Consider the following 11,864-nt stretch of genomic DNA (forward strand, 5'->3'; position numbering starts at 1 on the left):
TATCTGCCTGGAAGGAGAGCTAGGGCCTGGTCAGGTGGAAAGGCTCCAGAGAGACCCCAGACAAGCCTCAGAGACTGGGGTTGAAGTGTTCCCTCCCCAACAGCTAGAAAACTGATTTGGCGGAGCTACTCGGTCGGAGTACAGGAGCTCCATCACAATTCTAAAAGCTTTAATACTTTCAAAGAATTTCTGTATTTTGCATTATTACATGGTTATATAGGCTGAAGGGAGTCAGATGTCCATCAAGTTGAGCCTCACACCTGTTTTTGCTGTTGATATTGTTACTCTTTTGTTCCTTCAGTTTTCTAATTACAGTTTCGAGATGTATTGTGGGTGAAAATCCCTGTTCATTATATTCTTTAGTTTCATTTAAAGGGACCCTATAGTCACCTGGACTACTTTAGCTTAATGAAGCAGTTTTGGTGTATAGAACATCCCCCTGCAGCCTCACTGCTCAATCCTCTGCCATTTAGGAGTTAAATCCCTTTGTTTATGAACCCTAGTCACACCTCCCTGCATGTGACTTGCACAGCCTTCCATAAACACTTCCTGTAAAGAGAGCCCTATTTAGGCTTTCTTTATTGCAAGTTCTGTTTAATTAAGATTTTGTTATCCCCTGCTATGTTAATAGCTTGCTAGACCCTGCAATAGCCTCCTGTATGTGATTAAAGTTCAATTTAGAGATTGAGATACAATGATTTAAGGCAAATTACATCTGTTTTAAAGTGAAACCAGTTTTTTTTTTTCATGCAGGCTCTGTCAATCATAGCCAGGGGAGGTGTGGCTAGGGCTGCATAAACAGAAACAAAGTGATTTAACTCCTAAATGACAGTGAATTGAGCAGTGAAATTGCAGGGGAATGATCTATACACTAAAACTGCTTTATTTAGCTAAAGTAATTTAGATGACTATAGTGTTCCTTTAAGTGCTCTTGTTATATTGTAGTTCTGTTTTCGTTTTTCGTGTTATCCCCACAGTCATTGTCTAGTTTGGGTTACATTCCACATTGGATCGTTAATGGTTTTTGCACGACTCTAATTCTGACGGACGTTTCTGTAGCTTCTATTATTGTATAACATCGACATTTAGATAGCATCTGACCCTACTTCCAAACTAAAATTCCACATGGTACACAAATTATGATATCAACATTTTGAAAAAGGTGGAGAATTAATTCTCCTTTATTATCTGATTAATCTAATCATAAATGTGCATCAATTTTCCATCTCTTAATTAAATATTTATTATGAGAATTAGGCAACCCCAGAAGAAGATTAACCCCTTAAGGACACATGACATGTGTGACATGTCATGATTCCCTTTTATTCCAGAAGTTTGGTCCTTAAGGGGTTAAAGAAATTGTTTGTTCCATTAATCTTATCATAAATAGAATTTAACTTCTCAGAAATGGTGTGATCCTCTTTAAATAGGGATCCGTGCCAAGCTCTCCACTGTGACTTGAACTAATGTCTGTGACCCTCGTTATTAAACTGAATTATATGGGGGGGGGGGGGGGGGGCTAAGATGTTTATGGCTGAATTGCAAATTGTCTGAATTAAGGCTAATCAGAAGGTTGTACAAAAGATGTGACTCTGAAGTGCCATATCAACGTATAACTGAGCGACTTGCAGAATGATTGATCTTGTTGATTGGATTTGTGATTTGGAGTTCCACTGCTGGCACCAAAGAAAACAAATTGATGGCTAAGGGAGAGTCACAAAATATTGATTTTATTCACAGACCAATAGAGGAAAAACGGAAGAGACGTTAAGAAATCTATATTTATATATTTTAAAATATATAATTAATAAATATATATATAGATATTTTATTAGGCACCTCCTCCTCTTTTCCCCTCAAATGGCTACTTTTTCTTACCTGATCTGTGAACCAAATTGCGGGAAACATGTTATATTATCTATAAAGTTTGTAGTACATGGTTTGGCTTTTTTTTTTTGGCACCCTTTCTGGTTCATTTGAATTGCTTTCCTGACTATTTTTTATGGATGATATTTGGACGAGCTGAAACATCAAATGATCGAGTATCAGAGGTCTCGAACTAAATTTCATTTTGGGAAAAAATGGTACAGATGAAACCAAACTTTCATAGTTTCTACCGTGCACAAGTCTATGAAGACTCATCTTAAGAAAGTTTTTTACTTTCACAAAATGGCATCCAACTAAAAAAAAACTAGATCTGAAAATTACATTAATACCTTTACCTGATAATGAATGCAACCTTTATGCACTATTATCAATGGATCATAATTAACTCACTCTTTTGATATACTAAACGATATTAGCACTTTGGAGAGAATTGATCCCCATGACCTGTTTAACCACATCATTTTATTGTCCTGACCATCTACTGCCGCAGATTCCAGTGATCGTGTTAGAAATTCTAGAAATGTCTACTCGTAAAGGGACAGGTTAAGAATATAAACAAGTATTCTGAACATTAGAATGTTTTTGTATATTTTTCGACTGATGTCCCCTCCCCTTAGAATGTTGAAATAAATAGTTTTACTTACCTTTAGTCCCCCGTCGTGTCAGTCTCGCCATGACCATAACTGATAATCTCAGCCAATCCAATGTTTCCTCATAGGGAAGCATTGGGGGCTAGTGCACATGCACTGAAATTGCTGCAATGTCCCAATCAACATCTCTTCATAAAGATGCATTAGAACAATATATCTTTAAGGGAAACCTTCAGCATCTTTATGTAGAGAGTGGAGACGCCAAATGTCAGTGCTGCAGGAAGTTGTGCTAATGGTTGTTTGAGTGACAGCTACTAGAAGTGTTATTAGAGACAAATGTAAACACTTTCTGTGACAAACGTTCCTTCCCACAAACATTTGCCACAGACTCCGGGAGGAGTGTGGAAGCCGGCCTCCTGCCCACTGACTATGGTCCAGGTCTCGGACACCGTTTGGGAGTTCCCCTTCCCAGCCGCCATTAGCAGCTTTCCCTGGGTTCCCCTGGTTCGGTACTTTCCCTTCATGCGAATGGAACTGAACGCTAGCTCTCTGGTGGCTGTTCGCATGAACCAAACCCACTAATAGTCCTCAGCAGTGCTTAGTCTAATTTCGGCATGAGGACTTTGCGGGACTTAGCCGCGAATGTTATGGAACTGTTTTCGGCATGAGGTGACGGTGAGGTTCCCGGACAACTTGGTTTGTGGTTTTGAACCACTTTGAAATCTGCCAGGAGAAAGCTTTTTGGAGGGAAGGTGCCTGAGACTAAGGGGAACAAACGCTACCGAAGAGCCAGGAGTAGCACCTAGTATTGCGGTAGCAGGAGCTCCCGAAATTTGACCAGCAAAAGCACCAAATGCCCTGGAACTATTTTGGGCATAGGATCACGTGTGCGGCCGGTCAGAACTTTAACACAGTGGCGTTTCCCCTACACTGCATGGATCTGATTGCTATTTGGAGAACTTGGGCGCTCAGATCAGGGCTATTTAAAGATGTTTTATTTGTGGGGTTATTTTATGTTTTTGGGTACTTTAATGTTTTTTTCATTTTTGTGCTTACCGGTCTTTAACCCAATTATCTCAGAGATTCCTGGGAGGGGCTTGTGCTGAATACAATGGAGACCCCATGCTGGGGTCTGTGCATAAAAGGCTGAGTTTGGCTCATTAAAACCAGTTATACTCCCAGAACTATGTGTCCTCTAGTTACTGGGAGGGAAAGGGCTATAATCAATGATCAGCACCTTGTTCAGCTCGTGGAGGATTCGGCGGGGAAAGTCCTTGTAAGGACTAGAGCTCCCAGGACTGTGTGCCGTCCAGTTCCTGGGAGGGAAATAGAGCTAGTCCCCTATCCTGTTCCAGGATGGAGAGGCTCCAGGAGGACCCCAGCCAAGCCACTGCGACTGGGGCAGAAGTGCTGATGTTTTCCCCTGTTTCAGCTAGGAAGCGGTCCTTGACGGAGGTACCCAGCCGGGCTACACTTCCTTATCTCAAAAAGGCAGTATTTACAGTTATCAGACTGCAGGGAATGACTCTTTGAACCAGGACCACTACAGTAAAGTGTAGTAATTATGTCGCTTAGTGTCCCATTAATGCTGTTTTAGGATGACTCCAAGAAGCTGGGAAAAGCAAAAAGATGGATGTTAATGTATGGCTTGAAAACACAGAACGTATAATAATGGTACTAAAAGCAATAAAAGTGAGACTGGCAGAGATACTGATTCTGGTATTCTTGGAAGATGGGACAGTGAAAAGCCTCCAAGTATGAAAAACATGATGATGTTCAACCCAATTCTTTTTCTTTGTGTCAAACAACACAAATTTGTCAAATAAACATTTCCTTTTCTTAGAGAACAAAGTGGATCTAGTGGGCACAGTTTGCTTTACTTGAGAGAGTGAGTTCAGATCAGCTCTAATGATCCACATTCCGATTCTGCATATTATTATTTACAGAGAGTGGTGGAGTCAATGACAATGATATTAGTCTGGATTTCTGCCTTGTGGGTACAGTGGGGACAATATTACCCCCTCAAACAGATCAGAAACACGTGTAGTGGCAGAAGTGGATGGCGATGGTGGGTTTTGAAGATGACACTCTGTCACACTTTCTTCTCTGACTTGCTTATACAAAGATCCGTTCTGATTGTGTTTGGGGCATGTAACGTGGATGATGTATAAAGTTATAGCAGTGACATATTCTATTAGCTATGATGTACAAGTTTGGGGCTTGGTGAAGTTGTGTTTGTTTAATGGTATTTCATTTCTGTTTCAGCTTTCAACACTATTTCCTTGTTTTACATTTGGTTTTCTCAACAAAAAAAAAAAATCGAACTGACGTAAGACTCTAAGTTTATAAACTATTAGTAATACTATCTACCTATTAAAGAAAAGCCCACTAAATGCCAGGATTAGTAATATAACCTGTTAGACTTTTACCTGACTAAGTCTAGTTCCATTACCCATCAAGCTCAACTTACACCAAAGGCTTCAATCTATTTATACTATCCGATCGACTGTATGTGTGTGGTCTTAAAAAAAAATGTTTTTATGCAATTAATATACTATTTTCAAATTACCATAAAATCATTTTTTTTTATAGTAGGAGCAGCAACACTTAGCAATGGGTAATTGTATCCACCCCACTGCTGGACATGCACCTACTAACAAATTAGCACAAACGGTAACATTTAAGCTCCTCCTTAGATCTCGGCTCTGCGACCATATAAGGTGCAAGTAGAACAGAGCTTCCCAAACACAGGACACATTATAAGGGACAATTTATATATAAAGCACACAAAAAAAAAAAAAAAGACAGGGAATGAAATGTTGCTGTTTCTTTAAACAAAATGATTTTATGATAAGAAAAATTATATTTTTTTTTAGGCATTCGTTTTTTGGGCAAATTGTTTTGGCTGCTCTCTGTTTAGTAGACATGCCCCAACTCGCAGCACAATGGGTAGAGGCAGGAGATAGAATTTAACCTCCCTCATTTACTTTTACTTAGTATTAGTATAGATGTCTGAAAGACCAAAATTACCAAGCCCTTTCTTTTCGTAATTATTAATTGTGAGTGAAAATGACTGTTCATTATATTCTTTAGTTACATTTAAGTGCTCTTGTAATATTGCAGTTCTATGTTGGTTTTCATGTTATCCCATATAATGCCACAGCCATTGTCTAGTTTGTTTTTTAAATGGGTTACAGTTCACTTTGGATGCTAAACCCCTTAAGGATGGCGGGCGTGCTATGCCGTCCTTGGGGACCCGGCTCTAAACGCCGGCGGGCGGCATAGTACGTCCCCGCCGTCCAGGGGTCTTACCTGCTCGCTGGTGCTCGCGATGGGGGGGTCTTGCCTGGCATCCTAGGCAATCGCCCTGCGTCTGATCCGGCTCTCCTGGGCCATGTGATCGCGAGGTCCTTGCGAGGACCTCACGATCACACGGACAGAATAGCCTACCATGGCAGTGCCAGCAGGGGTATAAATATGTAAAATTGAAAAATAAAAAAAATTATAAAAAATAAATAATTTAAAATATATATATAAATGTGTAATTTAGTTTTAACTGTATTTTATATATATATATATATTAATATCAAAATACACTTGTAACGAAATAATATATATATCTTTATACATAAATATATATATACACATACACACACACCAATCAATAATTAAAAATATATATACACATATGTGTATATATATATATACAAAAAGAGAAGTCCTGAGCTCACTCCCATCACTAATGGGCCGGCAGCAATGACCACAGTACACATCAGCCCCAATATATAGTAAAAACTAGTGATGTCACGAACATAAAATTTTCGGTTCGCGAACACGAACTTCCGCAAATGTTCGCGAACCGGGTGAACCGCCATAGACTTCAATGGGCAGGCGAATTTTAAAACCCACAGGAACTCTTTCTGGCCACAATAGTGATGGAAAAGTTGTTTCAAGGGGACTAACACCTGGACTGTGACATGCCGGAAGGGGATCCATGGCAAAACTCCCATGGAAAATTACACAGTTGATGCAGAGTCTGGTTTTAATCCATAAAGGGCATAAATCACCTAACATTCCTAAATCACAATGGATATGGATTGACACCTTGACATATGGATTGACACCTGTCCTCAGAGACCCTGATACACACTGATACAGAGCAGAATAGGGACTGTTCCCCCTACATAGGGTCACTTGGCAGATATGGATTGACACCTGTCCTCAGGGACCCTGATACACACTGACACAGAACAGAATAGGGAATATTCACTTAATGCCAAATATTGTTATACAGTGTAATATTCAGTAAATAAGGATAAGGGGGAGGGGACCTACTGTCCTCCCCCCGGCCCCCCTCCCCCCCTGCGCGGTGGGTGGGGGCCATAAATCACAATGGGGGGACCTACTGTCCTCCCGCCCCCCCATTTAGGGGGGGGACCTACTGTATGATGTTGTATCGATCAGGTAGTGTAAGGGTTACGCCCGCTTCACAGTGACAGACCAAACTCCCCGTTTAACGCACCGCAAACAACCACAAACAGTCCATTTGCACAACCGCAAACTCCCCATTTGCACGAGGTTGGATACCAAGCTAGCCATGTCCCGTTCCTTGTCCTCACTGATGTCATTGAAGGTCTCTTCCTCCACCCAGCCACGTACAACACCAGGGGCCCCGAAAGGTGACAACAAGCCCCCTGGGACGCCTGCTGTGTTTGGTCTTCCACCTCCTCAAAGCCACCTTCCTCCTCTGACTCCTCTTCTTCAGACTCCTCTCTCTGCGTTGCCTCTCTCTGCGTTATTATAAGGTGTTTTAAGTAGTACTATTCTTTTTTTTTTGTACATCTTTCTTTTATTAAGGCATATATGAGGGGTACAAAATAAAGAAAGGGAAATGCATAGGTAGTACATATCTTTGGTGTTAATACATCGAAAACATAGTGAGTTACATTTCCAGGAAGGTAATGCCTTGTTTTTATATTTTGTGAGTCGCTTAGTGGAAAAGAGTTTTAAGCAAGCTAGAATAAGATGCAATACAGCGAGTAAAAGCTTTCCATTAGAGATTATTATCATCTGGGGCATCTTTAGGTTAAGTAATTTGAGCTGAGGCTGATCCGTGAAGGCCAAGATAGCAGCGAGTTAAACTAGTTCAGCAGTATTAGGACAGCTATATTGTTTAGTAATGCTAACAAATGACAGGTAGGTCAATACAGTGTACAGTACACAATTTAGTGTCTCGTGTAGCTAAGTCATGGTATGTCATTCAATGGCAGCCTATGTCAGCCAGACTGGGATTGAGTGCATAAGTAGGTGTCAGCAGCAAATTAACAGGCTGGTTTGCCATCAAGGTTGCAGCTCGAGTAGCCTACGGTTATGTTAACACATGATGATATTTAGCACTAGGATGCATGTGGGCCATGGGCCTAACAAATAACACAAGTACAGTTGCGCTAGTGAAAACCATAAGCAACATTACGATACCGCTGTTCAGTACTGGCTAAGGGGTATTCATGAATGACTGGACACATTGAGGAGACATATGTTAAGTCGCTGAGGCAGAAAACAGTGTGCATGGTAACTACACAGATTAAAAATGTCCCGCCTGTTACTGTATGTTGCCCAGAGGAGTATGCCTGCCGTGCTCCGGTGTGTACAGGTTCTGCCCGCTGAACCCTGAATTGAGTGTGGCCAGGCAGTCAGGCAGTCCAAAGCAGTCTACAGACATGTACCTGTCGGCGGTATCAAGGGTTTGTGGCCCAAGACATGTGTAAGCGTTTGGGAAGTCCGGTTGGTAGTGGCTAGTGTGTCCGGTTATACTCTCATTGCTCGTCCAAATCCCCCACCGGGTGTGCTGTTGTGTCTCAATTGCTTGGTCTTAAGATTTCCCGGCGTTGTGGCAGTACCATTACCATGGGTCACCAGCCTGAGGCCTGAGGCCTTAGCAGGCGCTCGTGCCCTTTCACCATTGATCCCATCAGCAGGATCGTGGGCCCCGGGTTCCGCCGGATCGCGGTCTTTTCCCAGGGAGTATGGCAGGCTGTAGAGGGGTTCCTCTTGGTGAGTGCCCAGCCCAGAAGAAGGGCGTGCGGTCCCATGGGTAGCTCCGTCCACGGGAATAGAGCGATGTGCAGGGTCTTGCTTTCGGTATGTCACCGGATTTAGGTGCTGCTGTACTTTGTGGGTCACCACATGTTTGCAGCCTTGTGCTCCATGCCAGGTCCTGTCTGCTGTCTGCCTTGGGGTCTGCGGTTCTGTCCCCGTACACGTGGCCGCCGCCATCTTGACTTCGGGTCTCAGGCCTGCTTGGTGGTCGAGTAGTGCCTCCGAGTGTAGTCGTGGGGCATGGACCGGGATCACCCCCCCGGCCCGGTGGAAGGGGGGGAACAGGACCAGGCCAGCTGATGTGCCATGTGCATGTTCGGCTCCGTCGGGCAGGATATTGAAGCGGCGGCCGTCCACTTCACTCACCGCCAGGTCGGGTCCCGCTTGGTGCTGCAGGGATCCCACCTCCGGGGGACTGGAACTCCAGGAGCGAGCCTCTCCCCGGCTCCGGTAACCCGCATACGTTGCGGGTCAGGGTTGTTGGTCGCTGGGTGCCTTATGAATCACGGTTTATAGCATAGATGGAGCTTATTGTGCAGGAGCTGTTCTTCCCTGCGACCGACCGGCATCGATTTTAGGAACCGGGAGATGGAATAAGATGCTTGGTCGGTCCTCCTACTTCCCTACTTCAAATTTGGGGCACTGCGCATGCAATCTAATGTGCCACCAGATAGGAGTGGTGTGTTAAGTAGTACTATTCCTATCAGTTTAATCCCTATTATGTGCCTTTTTTCTGGTTTGGTTTTTGAAGCCACAGTGCAGCACCAGAGGCCCGATAAATTAGGCATGTACACAGCGGCCAGAAAAAATTGATGTTTGTTTCCCAGGCAGAAAGTGCCCTAAAACATTGCGGCTTGAACCCTAGTTGGTGGCGGATAAGTCACGCAAGTCAACCGGCATTCAGAGCTAAAATACAGCAGCGATATACAGAACCATTTTTAGCCCAAGGCAGCTCATATCATCAGGCCTTTTTTAGTCGAATGTATCGCCCACTGTCAGTCCCTTCGGGATCCATCCCTCATTCATCTTAATAAAGGTGAGGTAATCTAGACTTTTTTGAAATAGGCGACTTCTCTTCTCAGTGACAATACCTCCTGCTGCACTGAAGGTCCTTTCTGACAGGACACTTGAAGCGGGGCAGGCCAGAAGTTCTATCGCAAATTGGGATAGCTCAGGCCACAGGTCAAGCCTGCACACCCAGTAGTCATGGGGTTCATCGCTCCTCAGAGTGTCGAAAGCTGCAGTTAAGGCGAGGTAGTCTGCTACCTGTCGGTCGAGTCATTCTCTGAGGGTGGATCCCGAAGGGCTGTGGCGATGCGTAGGACTTAAAAAGCTCTGCATGTCCTCCATCAACAACATGTCTTTAACCCCTTAAGGACACATGACATGTGTGACATGTCATGATTCCCTTTTATTCCAGAAGTTTGGTCCTTAAGGGGTTAAAGCGTCCTCTCCTTGGCGGCGTGGTCATGGGAGGAGGAGGATTACTTTCACCTCTTTCCCTGTTAGATTCCCGTTGTGCTGTGACATCACACTTATACGCTGTGTAAAGCATACTTTTTAATTTATTTTGCAAATGCTGCATCCTTTCCGACTTGTTGTAATTTGGTAACATTTCAGCCACTTTCTGCTTATACCGGGGGTCTAGTAGCGTGGACACCCAGTACAGGTCGTTCTCCTTCAGCCTTTTTATACGAGGGTCCTTCAACAGGCACGACAGCATGAAAGACCCCATTTGCACAAGGTTGGATGCTGAGCTACTCATTTCCCGTTCCTCCTCCTCAGTGATCTCAATGAAGGTATGTTCTTCCCCCCAGCCACGTACAACACCACGGGTACCAGATAGGTGACAACGAGCACCCTGGGATGCCTGTTGTGGTTGGTCTTCCTCCTCCTCCTCAAAGCCACATTCCTCCTCTGACTCCTCTTCCTCACAATCCTCTTCCAGCGTTGCCGCAGGTCCAGCAAGCGATGCTGATAACACTGTTTCTGGTGGTGATGGTGACCACAACTCTTCCTCTTCACGCTCATCTACGGCCTGATCAAGCACTCTTTGCAGGGCACGCTCCAGGAAGAAAATAAATGGTATGATTTCGCTGATGGTGCCTTTGGTGCGACTGACTAGGTTTGTCACCTCCTCAAAAGGACGCATGAGCCTACAGGCATTGCACATGAGCGTCCAGTAACGTGGCAAAAAAAATCCCAGCTCCCCAGAGGCTGTCCTAGCACCCCGGTCATACAAATATTCATTAACGGCTTTTTCTTGTTGGAGCAGGCGGTCGAACATTAGGAGTGTTGAATTCCAAAGTGTCGGGCTGTCGCAAATCAAGCACCTCACTGGCATGTTGTTTCGCCGCTGGATATCTGCAAAGTGCGCCATGGCCATGTAGGAACGCCTGAAATGGCCACACACCTTCCTGGCCTGCTTCAGGACGTCCTGTAAGCCTGTGTACTTATGCACAAAGTGTTGTACGATCAGATTACACACATGTGCCATGCACGGCACATGTGTCAACCTGCCCAACTTCAATGCCGCCAACAAATTTGTTCCGTTGTCACATACCACTTTGCCGATCTCCAGTTGCTGCGGAGTCAGCCACTTTTCCACCTGTGCGTTCAGGGCGGACAGGAGTGCTTGTCCGGTGTGACTCTCTGCTTTCAAGCAAGTCAAACCCAAGATGGCGTGACACTGCCGTATCCGGGATGTGGAATAGTACCTGGGGAGCTGGGGGGGTGCCGTTGATGTGGAGCAAGATGCAGCAGCAGAAGAGGACTCAGACGAGGAGGTTATGGAAGAGGATGGAGTAGGAGGAGTAGAGGAGGTGGCAGCAGGCCTGCCTGCAAGTCGTGGCGGTGTCACCAACTCCTCTGTAGAGCCACGCATTCCATGCTTGGCAGCCGGCAGCAGGTTTACCCAATGCGCAGTGTAGGTGATATACCTGCCCTGACCATGCTTTGCAGACCAGGTATCAGTGGTCAGATGGACCCTTGCCCCAACACTGTGTGTCAGACATGCCATTACTTCCTTTTGCACAATCGAGTACAGGTTGGGGACTGCCTTTTGTGAAAAGAAATTTCGTCCGGGTACCTTCCACTGCGGTGTCCCAATAGCTACAAATTTTTTGAACGCCTCAGACTCCACCAGCTTGTATGGTAAAAGCTGGCGGGCTAATAGTTCAGACAAGCCAGCTGTCAGATGCTGGGCAAGGGGGTGACTTTCTGACATTGGCTTCTTACGCTCAAACATGTCCTTGACAGACACATGACTGTGGGCAGATAAGCGTGAAC

This window comes from Pelobates fuscus, chromosome 4 (assembly GCF_036172605.1).
Source record: "Pelobates fuscus isolate aPelFus1 chromosome 4, aPelFus1.pri, whole genome shotgun sequence".
Lineage (NCBI taxonomy): Eukaryota > Metazoa > Chordata > Amphibia > Anura > Pelobatidae > Pelobates > Pelobates fuscus.